General features: G+C 41.3%; 1 protein-coding gene across 1 annotated transcript in view; it reads right to left on the bottom strand.

Annotated features, from left to right (window-relative positions):
• Window positions 1–20,941, bottom strand: part of USP9X (ubiquitin specific peptidase 9 X-linked) — a 71,115-nt gene extending 50,174 nt beyond the window's left edge. The window contains exon 1 of the mRNA XM_083734116.1: window positions 19,040–20,941. The gene's annotated coding sequence lies outside the window, so the exon portion shown is untranslated. The remainder of the gene's footprint in view (window positions 1–19,039) is intronic.
• Between the last annotated feature and the right edge of the window lie 2,099 nt (window positions 20,942–23,040).

Genomic DNA, 23,040 nt, shown 5'->3' with positions numbered 1-23,040 from the left:
CTCTTCCCTCAGAATAGCAAGTCTTCTTCAGGCATGAAGAAAATACAACTCCAACAATAGCAGCTTATGCAGCAAAAAAGGGCATTCTGCTACAAGAGTACATTTGAAAAAACTATGCCATGGTCAGTGCTGGACCATGTGGTTATGGGTTCATCCTTAATTCACCCTCACCCTTTTTGAAATAAATCTATTTCAAATGATACAGAAAACCACCTACATAAAAACTTATTCCCAGCATTTTGGCAGTACGGTAATAGCTTACATTCAATCATGCTTAGAATTCCCTTAAATTTACCATAGGTATTCTGACTACAAGTTAGATTGTTAAAAGGGTACAAAGAGTTGATCTCAGTATCTCTTCAGTGACGGCAACTCCTATCTCTCAGAACCTGAGCATTTTCTAGACTAGGAGTGGCTAACCTGTTGCCCTCCAAGTACTGGACAACTACTAACATTTCTGATTACTGGCCATGCTTGCTGGAGTGGATGAGTTGAGTGTCTACAAAAACATCTAAAGGGACACAAGTTCCTCATTCTTGCTACAGATGTGCTCAAGACTGCCCTGTTCTGGCATTCTCATTTTTAAGGTGGCATATGGCAATTAGATATACAGTGGTACCTCGGGTTACAAACACCTCGGGTTACAGACTCCGCTAACCTGGAAATAGTATCTTGGGTTAAGAACTTTACCTCAGGATGAGAACAGAAATCACACAGCGACGGCAGAGGGAGGCCCCTTTAGCTAAAGTGGTACCTCAGGTTAAGAACGGACCTCCAGAACGAATTAAGTTTGTAACCAGAGGTACCACTGTAGCCTGTAACACACTGGTGAGTGATAACCACAAAAACCAATCAAATTAGAATACTAAATAGAATATACACATTTCAGACAAGGAGGAATAGCATTAACGCTGCATCAAGATGAATTTGGTAAATTAATCTAAAAACTGGCTTTTAACTACAATTTAAATCAAATAAATATTGAATTTCCTTTTTTGAAAAGTATTTATTTATCCACTGGTTGAAGCATCATGTTCACTTGCTTACTGGCAACTCATTATTTCTGGTAGGCTTTTAATGCCTGGAATTGGTATGCACAATCTGTGAAGCCACATCTAAATAGAGAATAGCTTTATTTAAAGGGTGAAAGGAATTTCTTTTAAACAGCACAGTCCAGTAGTTTAAGTATGCTATGGGTTACAACTAAACGCACATCTACTCAACTGGCATAAAATATTAATTCAGCTGTCTCACAAGAATGTTCCAGTAAAAAAATAATCATGAATTAAGAGTCACCGTTCTAACCACTAAAGCTATATGTAACAAATATTCCAGGCAATCAGGCCCAGCTCAACACCTTGTATCCTTGAGCAGCTGCTAGACCTCCACTGAGCAGCTACATTTTGCCATTTCCCACAATGTTCTGAGATATCATGAACCTCCAGGGCATGTTGGGAAATTTTAAAATGGCAGTGCTTAGCTACCCAGTTCTGCAGTCAGGTACACTCACGGCAGGGAAGAACAACATAGGAAAAGGCCCACTAAAATTTGGAGTCTGCCAAGCCTACAAACACTTTGTAAATCAGTTAAAGCCACATACTACAATCATACCTCAGGCTGAAGTAGCTTTGGGATGAATATTTTCGGGTTGCGCTCCATGGCGACCCAACCCAGAAGTAACGGAGCGCGTTACTTCTGGTTTTCGTCGCTCGCGAATTGTGACCCGCGCAGACGCGGGTTGTGTTTGCTTCAGGATGCAAACGGGGCTCTGGAACGGATCCCGTTCGCATCCAGAGGTACCACTGTACATATGAATTAATCCAAGTAGTCTATAGTTCTGAACTCAAATCATTCACAATTACTATAAAACGAATTTCAAGAATTTCAAGAATTGGAGAATCTACCACTTCACCTTCTTTCAATCACAATAACTATACAAAAACAGAATGAGTAAAAAGTTTCATAGTGTAACTAATCTGTGTTAAAACAGTTTGCAGCTTGCCTTCTTGCCTACTCTGAGCTGCAACTGCTTCCAGGAGAGCAGTGCAGTGACAGAGTGCATCACTGGCTGTTTTTTCCTCCTCCAGTCACCTCTGTTTTATTTTAAAATGCATTCTCATTTTTCAAAAACATCCAGAAGCAGACCCAAGCCACAGTGACATGAGACCTTTCTTTTTTCTTTTTGCTATTTTTTCCATAAGATATAATGAACTAAAACACTGTATTACAGTGTGGTACACCGGTTTGACAGCCACAGACAGGAAGTCCCTACAGAGGGTGATGAATACAGCCCATGATATCATGGGCTGTCCCTGGAGTTCGCTAGATGACATCGCGGAAGACCGCTGCCTCAGGAGAGCAAGGAAAATTCTTAGGGACGACTCACACGCTGGCCAGCACCTCTTTAATCTCCTACCTTCGGGCAGGAGATACAGAAGTATAGTCAGCCGCACCAACAGGTTAAAGAACAGTTTTTATCAGTGGGCTGTTGGGCTGCTGAATGGAAAAAAATAGTGGTGCAACTGACTTCCGACAAGCACACAGAGCGCAAACAAGACTGAGTGTATGTGCGGGGAAGAGGGGGGCTCATTTAATTTCACTGCACACAGGTGATGTAGTGACAATAAAGGTTTATTTATTTAAAAGAATAAAACAGATTTCTACCTCCACATGGAAACACCATCCAATTGTAAAGGATCCTAGTGCCTGCTACAACAAACATACACTAGGTTAACACTTAGAACACTGTTAATGTTAAAAGGTGTAAACTGGAGGGATGCTTTTCCCTTCACTTCCTGACAGACAACTGATTTAGTATCTGTGCCCCTCACTTGTGAATTCAAATGAAGGGTGGGAGATCTCTTGGAGAAATGAGATCTTTGGTCTAAAGCAATTTTAAGAGACAGCAGGGTCTGTGCAGACCTTTGTGACAGGCCTGTTCAAACTAAAATGGTTTGGGGGACTTCTCAGAAAAGTTTATAATCTTGTAAATCTGCTAGTCTGTAAAAAGAGATAATTCGAATGGGTTTCCTCTTTATCACTATGACAACCACTTCCCTTCTTCTATAAAGGAAAGGAAATGAACACTGTGGTGGGAAGAACAGGGAACAACAACTTCCCCTACTGCTGCCACTAACCTGCGTTACATGATTTTGAGCACATGCACATTATTACGAGTCACTTAAAAACACAGAATAATCATTGTGTTCTGATCTCATAAACAAACTCTGTTTGCAAGTTCCAACTAAATCATCTTGCATTTAGGATTTAAAAAGAATACTTTTAGAGTGATTCCTGTGTCTTGGGAAATGGGTTAAACAAAGAAGTGATTTAGTTATGCAATCTCTTTTATTTACACTGGCCCAGTTTCGACTACTTCATTCCACTAGTAGAACCCAGTGCAAGGACTCTTGCTAAAGCAATGTGGCTTCCCCCTTCCCCTGGCTCCCAAATCTGCTCTGGAATAACCCTCTTGGGAGACCTGTGCAGGAAGGAGGAGGGTAATCATCCTATCAGGCAAGCAGAAATGCTTGCACTGACTGAATGGATCTCATTACAGGTAGGCAGCCATGTTGGTTTGCCACAGTCAAAACAAAACTACACACACACACACACACACACACACACACAGAAATAGAAGTCACCAGACCTTTATATATAGTGAGAGGGTGTAGCCATTCGTTGAATCTTACCCAGTGAGCTTTCAAGGCAATTACTTAGACAATACATGGCTAGTAGTAATAGTGTAGAGCAATAGTGGCCAAACTTGGCCCTCCAGTTGTTTTTGGACTACAACTCCCATCATCCCTAGCTAACAGGACCAGTGGTCAGGGATGATGGGAATAGTAGTCCCAAAACAGCTTGAGGGCCAAGTTTGGCCACCACTGGTGTAGAGCAAGCTAATGTCAGCCACACAGCTGATTCCAAAACAATACGTTGTGGATAGTTATTGTACATTTTAGTTACCAGAAATCTCTAAGGCAAATCTACTGCTAACATTTAATAGATAGCCCACATCTGCTAGCTACTGAAATTATACAAACTGTTTCACATTCTTTTTATAATTTTTATGTGAAAGATACCCTCATTTGGACCATGTCTGCATTTGGACATCATGCTAGAATATAATGTACAAAAGGGATGGGAAACTGGGATGGGTGTTGAATGTGGCCAACTAGGAGTCCATATTAAGTCCACATGCCTCTCCTCAAGACATACCCCTCACCAGCCCTGCTTCACATTATCTTCAAGTGTTTGTGCCTGTCTAGCATCTGCCCTTGATCTTGGAGGATGCCTCTTGCTTTCCTAGATGGAGGATGGAGACATGTGTCTGTGGAAGCTTATGACTTTTACATGGATGGAAAATAGGGTACCATACCAAAATAAACATCACTGCCTAATTTCTTCTCTCTGGCCTGGTCCACTTTTCCCTCTTTTTCCTGGTCACAGCCACTTTATCCTAGAAAGTTATGCAAGAGGAAATGTGGCCCATGGGACTAAAAAAAGATTCTGCACCCCTGAGTTTAATTATATGAACTAGCTTAGCCCCTACCTAAGCTCAGGCCCTTCCCTCTGCTTGTTCCACAGTCTGGAATTGGTGTTTGGACACTTTTGCTTCTGCTTAACGGTTTGCTATGTCATCTGGACCTGGAACTGTTGTTATCGTTAACTATGGTTAGTGTAAACAAGCCAGCTTCAGAAACCATTGTCTGTAGTTGGTTTGAAATTAACTGTAGTTAATGCTAATTACAGTTTGACAGGCAAGAACATACAACAAACTGCTGTTAACCAAAAGCAGAAGTTAACACTTCCAAAATATTCCTCCTAGACACACATGAGGATGGGTGGGGGGAGCATATGAGACTCATTCACATCTCACTAAAGTACCTGTGTCTTAGATATTATTCAGCTCCAGATCCCATTAGCACACGCCAGCAGGGTCAATGGTAAGGGATGATGAGAATTCAAGCCCAGCAATATCTAAAAAGCTACAGGTTTCTTATCAATTTTTAATTTATATATCTTTTTAATATTTCTCAATGCAATAATAAACCAAAAATATTCTAGATAAAATACATTTGCAAGGAGGTAAAAATCTGACTTGCGTTATCATTTCACAACAAATGTTAGTAACCAAAATTGACACCAAAAAGCAAGATCCTTCATAATCTATGTGTTATTTTGACATCTGTTTTCTTACTAGTCAGCTAGTTAGAGAAGCAAGCTTCTGATGGTTGAGAACATCTAGCTGATAAAAACCTTTTGGAATAAAGTTTATGAAGAGATAATAAAGATTTTTTTAAAATCATTCAACAAGAAACCAGAAGCGTATCTTCTGGGATTAATAACAAATGACATCCCCATAAATAAGAAAAGGATATTCTTATACGCATCCACTGCCGCAAGAGTTCTTATAGCAAAGAACTGGAAGGGAGACAAAATACCCACAATAATAGACTGGCGAATCAAACTTACTGAATTTGTTGAATTGGCCAAAATGACGGCAGCTATCAAGGTCAAACAAATCAAAATTTAATAAAATAATAGGGTTGAGTGAATGAATATACGAAAAAACACTGCTCCGGTACAGAAATACTGATATGTAAAGAACAAAGTTTGTAAGGGGGAAAGGTTACAAATGCAAGTAAAATCAGAATATTTGTCAAATACAATATAACAAACCCAAATGTAAAGATAAGTTATAGAATTAAGATCAAGCAATGATGGAAGGAAGTCAGATTTTAACTCACACTTCGAGTTACGTCGAACCAATGGTGGTGGGGTGAGGTAAGGGGATGCTTTGTGTTACTAACATGTGTGTAAGCCTTTCTGTTATTTTGTAGAGATAAAAACTTCAATTTGAAAAAATAATAGAGAGAGAGAGAGAGAGAGAGAGAGAGAGAGAGAGAGAGAGAACATCTAGCTAGTACCCCCCAGTGGTACTTACTGATGAAGTATAAACAATTCAAAAGCTAAAGTGGACTGAAAAGAAATCCAGCATTACAGTTGTCATTACTATTGATAGCTAACTGCTATAGTCAAATAAATATGTTTCATAAATCTTATTCTAGTTATTAGTAAACATAGAAGCCTTAGAGTTTACTGTTGCTAATTTGAGCTTCTTTATAATTGTTTGTAGGATTACCAAACTCTGCTGTAGTTCCTTTATATAATTATAGATACAATTTTCGCTGTACAATTTTCTTCTTCATCTTCTAGAAAAATTCACATCTCAAGCAATTTTAACTTAGCACACGTTGTTTAATTCCCTATTTGCTTATTTTTAAAAGGGGCATCAATCCAGAGGTGCACAAGCTCTGGATCCAATCCCACTGCATTTCTCTCATATACAAATTATTGCTACAACCATGGTCTTGGTATACATAGATAGAATTTCCATGTTTTGCTCCAAAATAAATTCTGCATAGATAGTGTTTTCCCTGATTGCTCTAAAACTCAAGACAAGCCAAACAGCTGAAATCCAACCACATACATTTGATTGACTTTTCAGAATTCATAAAGTCTTCAAAAACTTTTTAAGAGGCCTAGTGCATGCAACACCACCTTCCACCCAAACTAATGAAGTATTTTGAATACCTGATCATTGCCTCATAAAGCTCAGATACAATCCACTTTTCATTAAAATTAATCACACAAAAAAATTCATTGACAGACATAGCAAGTCTGCAACCACTGATATGAAAAACTATCTGACTAAATCTGTTTTAAGTAAACATACCATTATATAAATATTTCATTAAGTTTGCATAGGGTATTCTGAATATCAGTAGTCAGTAAAAAGGAGGAGGAGGAGGAGGAGGAGGAGGAGGAGGAGGAGGAGGAGGAGGAGGAGGGGAAGAAGCACATATGTATGGAAGATTATTTAGGTGTTTTGGGAGAGACTGTCATGGAAATATCCTAAGTCCTTACTGGACAAAAAATATAGTGACACGGTTTAGACACAATGTTACTGATGCTTTAGCAATGCCACTTGGTTTTTCTAGGCAAATAAACCAGAACATACCCCAAGCACTCCTGAAATCCTAAAACATCTCACAAACTTCAAATTAATAAATAGAGTACTGCCAGTTCAATAATTAAATTCTGGGAAGTGACCTTTCATATCAAAAAGGAGTTTCAAATAAATCCATGTCATCTTTATACTACTGCTGTCGGTATCAAAAAGAAAGGTTGTATGTAACATTAAAGTAAGTTGTGTTTCAGGGCTTTCCAACTCCCCAAACCCTGCAGAAAGCCTCTCCCAAAGCAAGCTGCTGTTTTCCCATTTCTTTTGCAATGCATACACAAGGTCAGAGGTTCCCCCAATACTATGTAGAGGCTTTTTGAGGAGTGTGGGGTGTTGGAGTCGAAATGAGGAGTCGAAAAGCCCCATTGTACAATAAGACTTCCATTCCCATAAAGTTGGATACAACCCACTGTATTTATTCCTTGACAAATACATGTCAGCAGGGTTGCAGCTCTGTAATTTATAGGTACTAATCACTAACTCTCTGCATAAAGCAGCAAATAGATTTATGTAAAGTTGTCCAAACTTTCTCATGTATAGAGACACTAAACAGATGCTTTTTCAGAAAGTCAGCTCTCCAAAAACATATATACTCTCAATATGAACATGTCTGGGCTATCAAACAGCATATATTCATTTTCTATCAATACTTTCTATCAAAACAAAAATTTATGAAAGTACAAATTATACAGTTTCTGAAAAATCGAACTGTTGTCTGTATCGTTAAAGTTGACACAATGCCAATGAACACAGAAGGCATTCACAAGGAAAATCTCCAGATGTGCAATATTAAAACCTAATTTAACTCTTTTAAATATTTAAATTTAATCTAACTCTTTTGCACTCTTTACATTAACATTTGGTAATCAACCAATGGTTTGAGCAAACAATCATTCAAGGAAAGTCCCCTGAGAGCTACTTTATTGAAAATTTCGAGAAAGATAGCAGAATGTAATAGAATATGTGATTTTAATTTTCCAAAGCTTGAGGCTGAATTTCAGGCATTTCTAATGATAACATATTGCAGTATTTTAGTGTTTGCACACTAAAAGTAAATACAATTAAATATTAATCTTAAATCCTAAAAACTGGTAACACAGCTTCCATGTTATGGAAATTTCTACAGCAAGAAGACAAATCGGGGTCACTAAGAATAGATCATTCATTGTGTTCTGACATGTTGCATGGCTTTTGCATCACTGTTAGCAAGTTAGTTTAAAACCACTATTTCTACTTACTGTGAGTTAATATTTTGCCAAGATGTAGAAAGTTTACTGTTTCATAGAAGAAATGACACATTACATATAATGGAAATAATCCTTCAATTCTTGTCTAGCTACTTACTGAACACTGAGAGGTATCAATTCACCATATCCCTGTGCAGGTCACAACTCAGGGTACTTTGCACTGTGTTTTCTGGACCATTCTGAAGACTTCTGAATATTAGGACACAAGTCTTGCTGCCCCACACTAATGCAGGCCAGTGTTAGCAACTGAGATATGAAAGCCAAGAGCTAAATGGCACCTTAAACTTAGGTTATGGGCGCAACAACAGAATGTTTAGGTGCGCTTGTAATGAATAAACTGAAGATAAAATATTATATTCATTTTTCACATGATTTAGTCCTCATCTGAAGACTGCAAAAAACAAAGCCATGCTTCCCCTGCCCACCCCTCTGCAGTTTTAACATGAAATCATAGCGCAAATGAAATTCCTTGTCACAAAACGCATCTAGAGCAATGGCAGTTTCAAACGCAGCTGTAGGCTGTAACTCCCTCAGTGCATTTTGGTTATGTATCAGAGTAGCTTAGTAAAACAAAAGGCTCCAGGTACATTAGCTACCTCTGCCCTACCATAAAGCAGAAAGGACAGAAATACAAAAATTTGAAAGGCAAATAACTCTATAAAAATTTGGCTTCCTTTAATATCACAGATTTGTTCATTAATTCATAAAAACCTTTAACACTGCAAAAATTACACTGTTAGGAAGTACAAGTTACCACATTAACACTACACATTAACAAAAGCTGTAGATTATTTGAAGTTTTCCATTGCCATGCAAACAAAAGATTTTATTTGAATGCAAACATAAATAAAACACATGCTGAATGCAGTGTTCAAAACTCCCATTGTTCTAGGCGCATTTTGCGACAGGGAATTTCATTAGTGAGAACAGTTTCTGAGTTCTGGGCACAGTACTACGGCTAAGATTCCAGATTAAAACTGCATAGTGGAAGGAAAAGAGGACCTTTTTCTGCCTCCCCACCTCCAGCTACTCTCTGAAGACTGGAGAAGAAACCCTCTTAAGAATATTAGGGGGGTGGGCAGGAGAAGGACTAGACCATGTGAAAAATGAACATAACATTTTAGCTGCAGTTCATTCATTTTCAGCTTTGCATTCTTGTTATAAAGAATCACACCTAGACATTCCATTGTTGCGCCCATAACCTATGCTTAAGGTGCCGTTTAGCCCCTAGCTTTCATATCTCTGTTTTTAACACTGGCTGAATGTATGAATTCTCATAAAGTTATTAATCTGTTCATGTGCAATGTTTATTACTACCATAGATCATTAGCAAGTTAACTCCCTCTCCACCTTACAAGATTTCAGGGGCAAGCTCCTAGTTAACAAGTTCAGCACATTATTCATGGTGACCCGGACACATTTGGAGCTCCCCAACCATTTGTTTTTTTTTAAAGAACAGGTAGTTTATTATATTTAAGATTTTTATTGGCCTAACAATTAAAGACTCTGGGGTTGTGTCGCCAGAAATGTTAAGGATGGCTGAAAGTATTGCTTTTATTATATTTGTGACCATATTATCAATGGTTCTATTGTAAGCTACCAAGAATTTGACTGAAACTGGACACTTACGGTATTTTCCAAAGTTAGGACCACATGTGACACCTCTCAAACTCATTATTTTCTCTAGTCTCCACCACTCTTCCAGTTAGCAAATGTGAGAAACTTCCCTACTGCCTTTGAACCAACAGCAGCCATCTCAGCATAGAAGGAGAAGTCACTCAGAGTATTTTTCTACAAATACCCAAGCCACCTGGTTCTCTGGCAAAGATGTCTATCAGCACACAAATTACTGCCCCAATTTCTTCCTGAATATTGAGAACAAACGTAAGGGCTTTTGAATGTTGTCCTGGTGAATTTCATAAAGTATATTCTCCAACACTGTACCACAAACATCATTGTGATGGCAATCTTCAACGCTAATAAGCCTAGATAGTATTGTGAACTTTTAGAACCATTTTGGTTGAAACGTATACAAATATTGTAAAAGAAGTTTTTAAAATAAAACTTACAACATAAGCCCTCCCTCTCTCAAGGAGAAAAGGAAGCAGATGTTCTTTCTCTAAACTTTGGAGCAGCAGAAGTAGTGTGGATACTCTGCTATCCCCAAACTTGAGATTAGCCTTCCCACAATAAGCATTTATGAACATTGTAGTATGGACTTAGGGGCATTGCTGTTGAACTACCATGTAATCTCTCCCAGTACTCAATCAGTATCAACTCTCCTGGGATTTATGCCCATTAGTTAGAGTCCTGCCTTCTGGGGCACCAGAAAACAAGTACTGTACGTATTCACTCTGTTCTATCAGACAGCCTTCAGAAAGTTAAAGCATACTATCATTTCCTCTTCTCAATATTCTCTCCTCCAGGCTGAAAATATCCACTTCCTTAAACCTTTCTTATAAGGGCTGTTTTCCATACCACTATCTTTTATTGCTCTCCTTTGAACCCATTTCAATTTTCCTAGATCATTCTTAAATTAAGGCACCCAGGGTAGCTCACAATGTACCAGATGAAGGCTGACTAGTGCAGAATAAAATGGAAACTAGTATTTCTGTTGACATGGAAACTTTCTGTTGACTATGATTCTATAAACGCCCCAAACTACATCAACCTTTCTTGCAGCTGCATCATGATACTGACTAAATTTCAGTCAGAAACCAACTACATTTTCGCATGCCCAATTGCTAACCCATAAAACACTTTATTGCTATACCTGTGAATCACGGGGGGGGGGGGGGTTGGCCTACATCCATAACTTTACATTTGTTTCTGTTGAATTTCATTTTTCTTAGGTTTGGCCCAGCTTTTCATGCTATAAAGGTCATTTTGATCCTCTACCACCCCCCCCCCCGTCTTCTGAGATGTTTACTACTGCTCCAGAGCCCTCAAACACCCCACTCAAAACAAGTTGCTCACATTTCCCTTTTTGGAAGAAGACTGGAGGGGGGGGGGAGTTCAGCAGATTCACATTTTCCTTGTCACCCATTCATGATCCTTACTGAGCTGTTGTTCTATAATTTCTCTCCTCTTGCTTTGAATATACCTTTAAAAGTTGTTTTTGTTCTTTTAGCATTCCCCAAAAGCACCAGCTTATTTCAAGTTTTAGTTTTCTTGACACCACCCCTACAACTTTGGGCCACTTGTTTGTACTCACCCTTGCTTACCTTTCCTTCTACTTCTTTGTACCCTTTTATCTTCAGCTCCTTCCTAACCCTTTCTTCCAGCAACACTAGTTTCTTAACATCTCTCTCATTTCTCTTCTCTTCTCCCCCCCCCCCCCGGAATTGTTTGCAATTGTGCCGTTAGTGACCCCATCTTCAGGAATTCTCACCCACATTATTCTGCTTTCCCCATTGGCATATCCAGCCATGGAATCCTACCCAGTGTTAGAAACTCAGATCTATAAGCTAGGCACCAAATGACACCTTAAACCTAGGCTATGGTCGCCACAACAGAATGTCTATTTGTCGGGGGTTTGACTAGATGACCCTTGGGGTCCCTTCCAATGCTACCATTCTATGATCTCAACTATGCTACCTGACTGTAGCTTGCTCTTACTTGTCCTAGTATGCAATAAGGAGAAACACACCGTGGAAAAATAATTAACTATAGACTAAGGCAGAGGTTTTTAAACTGTGGTCACCAACCTGGCACCCAGAAATCTCCAAGTAGTCACAACTGGACCAGCACTAGTAGTGAAACGCAACTGGGGAATTTCGAACACTGAACCCACCTAGCATTTTCTTGAACTTTTTGAAATCCGTTTTCCTATAATCCAAAGATACCCGAGGATGCTCACTTTTGGCTTTAAATAATTTCATTAAATTCTACATTACAAGGTCACTTTTCATTAACCAACTCTTCCCTATTGGTTAAGATCAAGTCAAGTATAGCTGACTCCCACATTACTAGACATTGCCTCAGTTTCTTCTGTACTGGCACTGATTGATTAGCGCATGTCCAAAAGCTTGACTTCATGCTTACCTTCGGGTTACTGAATTGTGGCACAAGCTCAACTTACAGTATTTACCTCAAACAGGTAAATATTAGGGATCGATAATTAACCAACATAATCACAAACTTCCAAAATGGAAGAGCCATATATCTATTTCATTGCATGCAACTGCCCTCCTGGCAGAACTTACTCCTCTGTCCACAACATCTATTAAACACAGTACTGCTGTTTCAGATGACCTGTTGGTCCTTCTCTTTCTAGAATCTGATTAGCCCTCAAGCCAGACAACTGCCACCCTCCTCCCTTCCCCATTCTGGTTTACAACCAATGATTCTTAGCCATGGACACTAAGCCTGCTTCTTGTAATGTTTCTGGTACACTTTCTTGAACTGCTTTGAACATATATCTGGCACTGTTCATTTCCATCATGAGTCATACAAGAAACCATATACTGAATGCCATGTACACTTCTAGTAGCTTCATACCCAATAGCTAGTAACCATAGGTAACAAAGACAACCAACCTAGTCCCTATTATAATGAAGCCAAAGTACACATACAGGAATCGCCCCATTTAAACATGATCGACTCACACACTACCATGTATACACAAAGCACCAGGAAATAAATAAACCTGGAAATGGCAGGAGAGAGCTGGAGAAGAGACCCTCCCCAGATCCCAAAGAGGATGTAAAATGAGGAAGCCCCCAAAAGACTATAGGCACAGTGGGGCTTTGCTTAGGATGCTCAGCCTCTCAGTCTAACAGCTGGTGTGCGCAGTAGCAGCAGCCACTTTTCTGCAAGTCCTCCGGCCTCCAGCCGGCCCCCAAGCTTCAATTCTAGTTGTGGATATTTTTAGATACAGTATTTTTGATATGGATTGAAGAGAGAGCAGCAGAGAGGGCATTTAAAGGGTGTTTAGAGGGTGGTCCCCATTTTCTGTTATGAGCATGGGGGCCTGCAACATAAACCCCGTCTAAGTGGGGGTGATATCTGTAACTGAATAATTCATATGTTTTTTACCCTTGCTTATCCATCTCTGTTCCCTCTTTCCTCCATGTCACTGCAAGCCGCTTGGTAAAAGGATAATTGGTTGATTGATTAGAGTGGGGCAACAAGTTCCATACTGAAAAATATAAAATGTTAGATTACAGTTCTAAGTTCAACCAATAGTTAACTTGTTTCAGAAACAACACAACCCAAGCAACAAGTAGTATGTGAGCTACTAGTTCTGAGCCAGCAGTGACTTTCCAAGCACAAAATGGAAAGCTGTGCTTGCCAATCAAAGCAGTCTACAACTCTTTTATACTTTACTTTTGGCCTCAGCAGTGCTATTTTCCAAGCAAATCATTTGCAGAGCTGCAGCTATTGGCCCAAACCAGTGTTGAATGACTTCTGACGCATCAGATATTCCTTTACAAAAGGAAAAGTAATCCCAGAGGCTTGTATGGTAACAGTTCACAAACTCTGGATTAGGATCCAGCCATTATTTGCACTAACCACCAAACTTTTCCCTGTCCCAAGTCCTCTACACTTTGGCAGAGCACTAAGGGAAGGGAGAAGAGTCAGAGCAGTATACTGTTTGATCATCCCACAACCAGTCTGACTTTAGATACAGGCAAACTCCCACTTACATGGCAGTAACATTCCAAGGCACTGCACATATCAGTGAAATTGTGTATAATTGAAACCTATTTTAAAAGCCTGCAAACACTCATTCGAGCCTTTTAGTGACATCTTTTTGAACTTTCCAGGTCACTTCCAGGTTCGGCAGATGAGCGTATAGCCGTATACACTGTCACACACATATTGAATGGGGGGGCTGCCAGTATACCATCTACAGTACAGTGGATAGGACATATTTACAAGGACTTCTGAGAATCTAGCTAGCAAAATATTTAAAGTACTTGTTGCAGCAACCAAGTTAAACCCACAAATAATAGGATTAGTTTGTTAATATTTCATGAAGTTTTATCAAATATCTAGAACTCAGGACCAGGCAAGAACTGGAACCACAGAAACATGCATTTGTAGGCTTAGAAAGTACATTTAAGTTATAGTAGCGTCATTTTTTATGTTGAGGCAAGAACATCCACACACAAGACATTCTCAATACATTAATTCATCCAAAGAATGGAGCACTTAGTACTTTACTTCATCAATTTACTATCACTCAAGAAGGCAAGTGATGCTACAAGGAATTGTAAAAAGGCCTGCACTGTTACCCATTCAGCCAGAGCAGCAAATGTAACAAGACCTTTTCAGCAGGCCCCCACAAAGGGGAAATAAATCTTAGCACTGTTTGCACCAGGTAACTTGCCTGCTATCTCTGCAGGAAACGATAGGCTAGACATCCAAACAAAAGCATGTAATATTGCAAAAGAAAAAATTGGGGAGAAATTTCATCACAACCAAGATTTTAAGGGAAATAGCTGGTATTTAAAATGCACAGTTCTTGCACAAGTTCTTTCCAAGAAATGAATGTATTTTGGATTTTAGATGAACTGCTACAGAATGTATGCACATACAAAAATGTTTTAAGTTAAGGAAAATAAATTCATACATATCATTTCTGAATTGGCAGAAGTCTTGTTACCAATGCAGAAAAGTGTCCATTGCACAGGTGTAGTAACTTCTTGTGTAATGGCACCACTGTAATTCAGTCATGAAAGGCCCTGCAGAAAGGCTGCAGAGTGGGGTGACGGCAGAAGATCATGAAAGTAAGGGTAATTAGCATTACCATATGTGCACGAAAACCTTAATTTCCCCCTCTTTCAGGGTATAAAGACACAACCACAGCTGTAATGGAAATAAATATTAACACCAACTGCCAAGGCCCATAAATGTAACAGCTCCAATAAAACATAGGCACACAAAATAACAATATGATACCATTTACTGACACTCCTATAACTACAAATCACAATGTAAAAGTAGATAAAGAACTACAAGCAGACTGCATACTGAACAAAAGACAAATAGACTGCAGAAGGGCACAGGACAGCAATCAGTTTGCATCAACACGAATAATTGTGAATCAACAACCCTTTGCAGAAAAGCTATAGAACTGGGTTGGTTTAAAAAATAATAATACAGAAAAAGCAGCATAAACCACAGGACGTAAAGAACTTGACATGGGGACCCAAGAGTTGGACTATGGTAGCAGTATTATTGTAGTTAAACGTTTTAACTTCTACACTTCACAATTTTCAGCATTTTTACAAAATGGTAAGTGACCCTATTTCTAAGGAGACACTTTTTTATCCCAATCTCATGACAAAGCAACCCAACCTACTTGGCGGGGGAACCATGTTATTTTCTGTTCTCTTGCCCCAAGACCTATCTAATGCACATACTGACATCCTGCTTAAACTGCAGTATTAAATTCATATACTTGAAAGTAAACTTCATTAAATTTAAGGACTTGCTTCCAAGTATATTTTGGATCCACGTGTTAATTAGGCAAGCAGAGTCCCACTGACCTCAACTGGACTTGGAACTGTAAGCATGCAAGCTGAGCATACATTGAAAATAATAAAAGACAAAATATTTGAATAGTTAAACTTGTATGCAAGTTCTCTCTCAGATATGCTTTTCTTAACAAAAAGAAGAAAATTTAAAAATACACTGAAATTTCATAGACACATACTTCCTGCTGAAACATGACAATTTACCAGCTTGACAAACAAGAGTTCTAAAGACATAAAAATACAAATGAGAACAAAACTGCAAGTATTCCCTGTAAAAGTTGTATATACTAGGTTTACAACAAAAATACCAAGGTTTTCAACTATCTTTGAAAGTCAATATAAGAGAACAAATATTCAAGACATGATACTTGAAACTGCCATTTCAATAATAACTTTTAAAATGTCACTTTAGAAAACCTTTTCACTAAAGTGTTACCAGATGTCTTAAATGACTTTTGTCCTACCCAGTCAATAAACGACCTGTTACTCTTCAGAAACTGTTATGAAACCTGCTACCATCCCACAAAAGAATGCATATTCTTGACTATTGTCACAGATAGCTATTTCTTACTCCAGATACTAGCATTTATAATATTGATCTTGTAACAATTCCAGCATTTTGAAACAACTATGAGTCATGATAATATAGGATCCTCTTATTTCCCCAAGGAAATGTATCCCTTCTTTTCATTTCACAATGAAGTACTCAAAGCAGATAAAGGTGACATTGTAATGTGAATATATCATAATGTTTATGATTATGTTCTAACAAGGAAAGAATTTAGTTGTTTTCCCATGACTGGACCTCTAAGATGCTGGCCTTCTGTAATAGGAAAACATTATTAGAAGGGTAAATTCAGAGAGACATTGAACAGGCTGCAAGTGAAGCAAAGACAAAGAGTAACACAGAATATATTTGTATGTTTCTGCCTTAAAACCTATTTATGAAAAGCATAGGAGTGGGGGAGACCAAGTAAGTTTAAAAGATGAAGGAACTTATTGCAATCTTTTAAGTATGCTTTTATAGTACAGCCAAAACATTATTTGGAAGAAACATCAATTGATTTTAAATGGATATACATCCAAAGAAGTATTTGTAGCACTTTAAGTTGGAAGAAAGTCTCAATTCAAAATCAATGGCATTTGCTTCCAAGTAAAAATGTTTAGAGTAAGTGTGAGTAATTTTTTCAATCAACACATGAAAAAATTATCTTGCAACTTATTCCACATTATAGTAATATAATTTTGTTCCAAACAATTCATAAATTTCAGTTATATGTCACCTTTAGCTCCAGATGTGATGGAAAATACTTTTTCATATTCTAATACCTAGTTGAACATAATTTTCAAAATAATGTTCAACCACTTTAGGAGATTTCAAAGAGCAGAATGAGAAAGCATTTCATAAATAACTTCAGAAATTATTAAAGCTGATTGCTGCTATTAGTAATTGATATTCAGTGATTCCTTATTTTTTTAAAGGACTGTGTAATGTTTATGGATTTTTGTGTTTTTTATCTATCTCCTTTCTTGTAAACCACCCTGTGCCTTTTGTGCAAATCAACCAAATAAAATCTGCATTTTCTAAGTTTTATCCACAATTTCCTGAAGTGATGTACATATTATTAAAACTCTAAGTCCAGAACTCTTAAAACCCATTCTTCCAAACATTTCTTCTTAGCTATAAATGAAAAAAGCTAAATACAACATAATTAGAAGACATTTGCAAGCAGAAGTTGCAGCACAAAAACCTGATGAACTTAAATGATATTGGGGCCATGTCTTCACTCAGTAGATAGTGACAACTGTATTGAACCACACCCCCACTTTTAAGTCTGTGTTGAAGTCCATTCAAATCTTATTCGTATCAATATTGTATGTTAAATATACGGTGCAAAATTAGGATGCGGAAAGAACAGCACACTACTTCATGTCTTTTAAGACTGGGAGTAGGTGCCACTGAACTCAGTAAGGCTTGCTTCTAAGGAAGCATGCATAGGACTGTTGTGCGAGTCAAGTTTGAGGTGTCTTGAAAATCCTTTGTTGTTGTTTAATCATGTCCGACTCTTCATGACCCCTTGGATTCTTTACTGCATATGTCACCCAATCTGCATGCTTATTCAGAAGTCCCACTGAATTCAATGGGGCTTAAGTCACAATTGTATATAGATTTGTAACTCTCCAGTCCCTTTTCTATGTACATTAGGGCACATTTTGTACATGGTCTGAAAATAACTACCCCAATAACATTAAAACTAAATTCATCAAGTAAATTTGCTGTGACTGCACACCTCTCCATTAAAATCAATGGGAGCCCAGATGCTAATTATATCAAGGTAAAATTGCAGCCTAAAAATGCTTAAGCATCTCACAAAGCAAGCCTGTGTTCAAAAAGGAACTATGTCGATTATTCATACAACGTATCTAGGAGATATGTTCCCGAGTTAGGAAAAAAAAGGTCTTTTTTAAAAAAGACAAACAAGATAATTTGAATTATAACGCATATTTTGCACAATAACTAAAATGTAAGGGGTTTTAAATCACCAGGACTACACAATGAACCAGAATATAATCTTCTGGAAGCTAACGGAGAAAGGGTGTTGAATTCTGAGGGCTTATCCGGCAACACGTCGGCCTTACTGGAAACCAGGAGTGCAGCCATGACACAGCCCACCTGCGCCCATGACAATAATGTTTACAAGGAATGCGAATGCGCTGGGCCTGGCGGTTTGAGACCGGATTTAGAAAGAAAGAGCTTGAGCAGGGCCTTATTTCCTGGCGTAGCCCAGGCCTACACGATTCCAATCACTCCACCTCAGTAATGGCGTTTGGCGTGAAGTGAAACGAGACTCAAAAGGAACTAAACGCCGGGCGAAGCTGTGCCGGGAGTCCCTTCCCTCCGCCGCCCCGTTCCCCCGGCTACTTGAGAAAGGGGGTCAGGCGAGAAGCCGGCCAGCTCTGCGGGGCCCTGTTTCCCCCTCCCAGGGACTGCGGATACCGGGCGTGCGCGCCCCATTCTCCCGCAAGGCCCAGGACAGGCCGGGCAGAGAGAATGAGGAGTCGTCAGCCATTTTCCCTTCTCACTCCAAAACACACGGACACACGCACGGGCAGGAATTTCCCAACCCCCCAAGACACGCTGACACACACGGCGAGGCGCCCCCACCCCGCAGGTTCAGCCCCCTTGTTTTCCCCACAGCGTGGCCCCCCTTCCTCCTAGCCCCCCACCCTGCCGCCGCCGGCGGCCATGGCAGCCCCAGCGCCTTCCCCAGCTCGCTCACCCCCACACAGCGTCCCCTGTTTCCGCTGCTGCTCCTCGCGCTAGTGCCGAGGCCCGCTCCGCTCCCGGGCGCCGCCGCCGCCGTTGGCTCTGCTGGCGATGAGAGGAGGAGGAGGAGGCTGCAGCGGGTGTGGCTGAAGAGTTTCTCATCCCAGGCGGCTGCAGCCGCAGCAACCAGCGGGGCTGTGTCTCATGCCGGGCAGGAGTCGAGTCGCTGCCGTTACTACTGCTCCCAGGGAGCCGCCCGACACGCCGCGAACTGGGCCGAGTCTCCTTTCCCTTCCCTTTTAGTTTTGCGTCACCAGCTGTTCGGTGGGGCCGCCGCTTCCCGGCGACGGCCGCAGTGCTGGGCGCCCAGAGGCAAGGCCCGAGCCCGCTGCGCTCTGCCTTGGCCAGGAAGCTCCGGCTGGGCTGGGCCTGCGGGGCTCCGTCGCTCCCAGTACGGAGGAGCCGATATGCGCCTAGTGCCTCGGAGGAGGGCAGGGGAGCAGGAGGAGCGGGGAGGGGGCGACGAGACGGGGCTCCTCTCTTCGGCGAGGCAACGGAGGAGAGCCCGGCTGCGGAAGAGGAGGGGACGGAGAGCAGCGGCGACGCGAGGCACAGGCGCGGCGGAGACGGTGTGTCTGTGTCCCGGGCAATATGGCGGCTCTAGCAGGGTTCGGCCAGCAGCAGCAGCAGCAGCGGCGGCGGCGCAGACTCCGACTCAACGCAGCGGTGCCGGCCCCGCCACCCAAACAGCGTCCGCGGCGGCTAGCGTGACCCCCCTCCCTTTCCTGCGTGTCAGGCAGTCCGTCACTCCCACTTGCCCCCTTCCGTGTTCCCGAGGCTGAGCAGGCACCAGTTTACGCCTTGCCTTGTATGGGCGGAGAGCAGCGGGGACGGGGGTCGCTGCTGCTGAGGGGGCGATGTGTGTGGGGAGGGGCTTTCTCCCTGGTGGGGGGGAGGGGGCGGAGCGGCGCCCGCGTCGGTGAGGGACGGGCGCTGACGGCGGCCGAGCGGGGCCTGGCTTAAGCTGGGCCAGGCCGCGCTCACTGAGGCGGGGGCAACTAGCACGGCCGTTTCATTTCGGTTGGGCTCCGTTTTGGCTCCATTGTGACCCGCGGTGCGAAGAGCGCCGCCGCGGAGAGCCCGGATAATGACGTCACCTTTTCGTGCTTGGAGGGGGGGGAGAAACAGAATTGACCCTCCCCTTCCTCTCCCCTCCCCTTCGCCTCCGTCCCAGGGGCCAGCCAAAGGCTGACGCGTGGGTGGGGCGGTAAGAGAAAGAGGGAGAAAGAAAGAGAAGAGAAGCTCCGGCCGGGCTGCTGAAGAGAGGGGGAAATGGGATTCAGTTACAGCGGCTGCAAACCTGGGGAAACTGGGCAAGAGCCCTTTAAAGGCCTCGGGGCGTTATCGGCTGGAGCGTCCTCTCACTGCGCGGGCTGGATAGACAGGCGTTGCGCATCATCATCACCGCCAGAGGAAATTATTCTGCACATCTCCGTCGTCTGGACAAAGCCACCGGAAACAGCTCTGAAAAGAGCAGAAGTAGTGCTGGGTGTAAAAGAGCCGAGAGGAGTGCTGTTGCTGTGTTCCGCCAGATTGAGAGGACTCGTCCCTCTTTGTTACTATTATTTTAAAATAATAATAAGCAGTGGGGCATCTGCCTCATCTTGGCAAGATGCATAAATGTCTTCAGACTACATTTGTACTCAGCACTTTTAAATTTCACAGACTCCTTACGTTCTTAGACCTGGGAAAAATATGTTACATATAGTGGCTCACGTTTCAATCCTAACATTACTGTTTTGGCTTTACCTCACACCCATTGTGCTTTCTGTCATCTTTTTATTCTGTAGCTTATGATGTTATTTTGTTATCTTCCTGGACATGAGTTGGAATTAAAAACATCTTGCTAGTTGGAATGCACGTGCAGGGATTCCATTCAGTTATTTTATTTAATATTCAAGTAAACAGGAGCTGGAATAACTTTTTCAAACTAATACCTAAACCATAGTCAGATGTGACTGCAAGCAAGAAGTGTCTGCTAAGAATTGCACTTGGAGTCCATACTCACCTGTGTCTGCTGGAGGGTAGAGTCCCACCAGCAGGAATACCTTATAGTGTTTTCCTATCTGTTCAATATGGTGATCAAGTGTCCTCTGTTTTTCAACTGCTCTCTGAACTGTTCTACACATGCACCCTGAGTTCTACCCTCATTTCTGTCATTAGTTTGCATGCTTTCTTCATAGTTTTTGAAACAATTAGGTAGCTGCTCTCTTTTATACGTCTGGCACCTGGTTGCAGAAAAAAGATAGTTTTTGGCATGAACTGAATAGAAACATAATATTATGGTGCAATACAGCCTAGACACCACTATACCATAAAATCTAAACTACCGTACCTCCCCACAGACCCTTAGAACATTTTCATAGTTCTAGTTTTCTGCTAGTAAACTGGATTCTAAATCTAGAGGACACCTGCAAATGGAAACATTTACACCATTTGACCATATATATATATATATATATATATAGCAGTGGGACGCGGGTGGCGCTGTGGGTTAAACCACAGAGCCTAGGACTTGCTGATCAGAAGGTCGGACCGCTCCGACGGGAAGGTAAACTGCGTTTCTGTGCGCTGCTCTGGTTCACCAGAAGTGGTTTAGTCATGCTGGCCACATGACCCGGAAGCTGTACGCCGGCTCCCTCAGCCAATAAAGCGAGATGAGTGCTGCAACCCCAGAGTCGGTCACGACTGGACCTAATGGTCAGGGGTCCCTTTAACCTTACCTTTATATATATAGCTCAAAATCTCGTTTAGATGTCTTCCCTCTCCTCCCACTTAAGGATTTGTTTTGCAACAAAAGATTGGCAGTAGAAGGTTCATGACTTAGAGCAGGACAGGTGAGGGCAATGAGGACAGGCCTGGAGAACCTGTAGCCCTCCAAATGTCATTGGACTCCCAACTTACATCCCTAACTGTTGGCCATGATAGCTAGGGCTGATGGGAGTTGCAGTGCAACAACATCTGGAAGCCCACAGGTTCCACACTGGCTCTAATTAAGGATTTTGCTATACAGTAATCATTTTTTAATTGGTCACAATACAGCACTAATTCAAGAATATTTAATTTCATTGAAATTAGTGAGCAAAAACATTATGAATTGTGTTAGGCCATGGCCTTTGTGATTTTTATAGCATCCTATGTGAAACAGCTTTGTTGCTTTCTTTCCCCACATTCATGAGTTTTAATACCTGGTGAGGGCTGGACTGGCGCAGTGGGTTCTATTGACCCTGGGCGGCAAAAAAAGAATGCAATGCTGCTGCCAGCAGCCACAGCACCACTAGCTAGGCTGGTGTAATTATGGCATAAAATAGTCACAACCCTACACTCCCAGCAGCAAAGTAGAAAGAAAAACAATATCAAAAGAAATGAGATAAAGTAGCAACATTAACAGGCATTCCCACAGCCTCCACAAGTCCACCATCACTGATGACCACCAAATAGTATCTATACACAGAAGACACCAAACACATTGGTGTCATGGATGCCATGATGATGTGTTGTTACAGCATCCATTCTGCATCTCCTCCAGTGCATGATGAATGAACACACTGAGAAGAACTGCTCATTCAGGAGCCTCCATGGCTCATTGTTTGGAGGACAGCTTTTCCACTTAGGGGCTTGAATCCCGTCAAAAAAGTCAGTAGCAGCCTTCAAGTATCCCATTTGATGGGAAAAGTCAGGGCAATGGGTGCCATTCTCGTAGTAGTGGTAGTATTAGTAATTAATTAATAAGAAATAGCAGCAATGATTCCTATAGTCCAGAGGACAGAAGTACAACACATTGAACCTGTAGGCAACAGGCCTTCTCCTAAAGTGCTCAGACCCCTTTATAAGTAGGCTACATTTGAAGCACACAACAGCAAGGTGTTTCTCTTATACAGCTTCCATCCATCAAACAAACAAACATAATAAGGCCAGTGTTGAAGATGCTGGGACATTTTGCTTTGTAATCCT

Source organism: Podarcis gaigeae, assembly GCF_964106915.1.
Source record: "Podarcis gaigeae genome assembly, chromosome: 4".
Classification (NCBI taxonomy): domain Eukaryota; kingdom Metazoa; phylum Chordata; class Lepidosauria; order Squamata; family Lacertidae; genus Podarcis; species Podarcis gaigeae.
The sequence above is the reverse complement of the archived record's forward strand: the minus strand, read 5'-3'. Positions and strand labels throughout refer to the sequence as shown.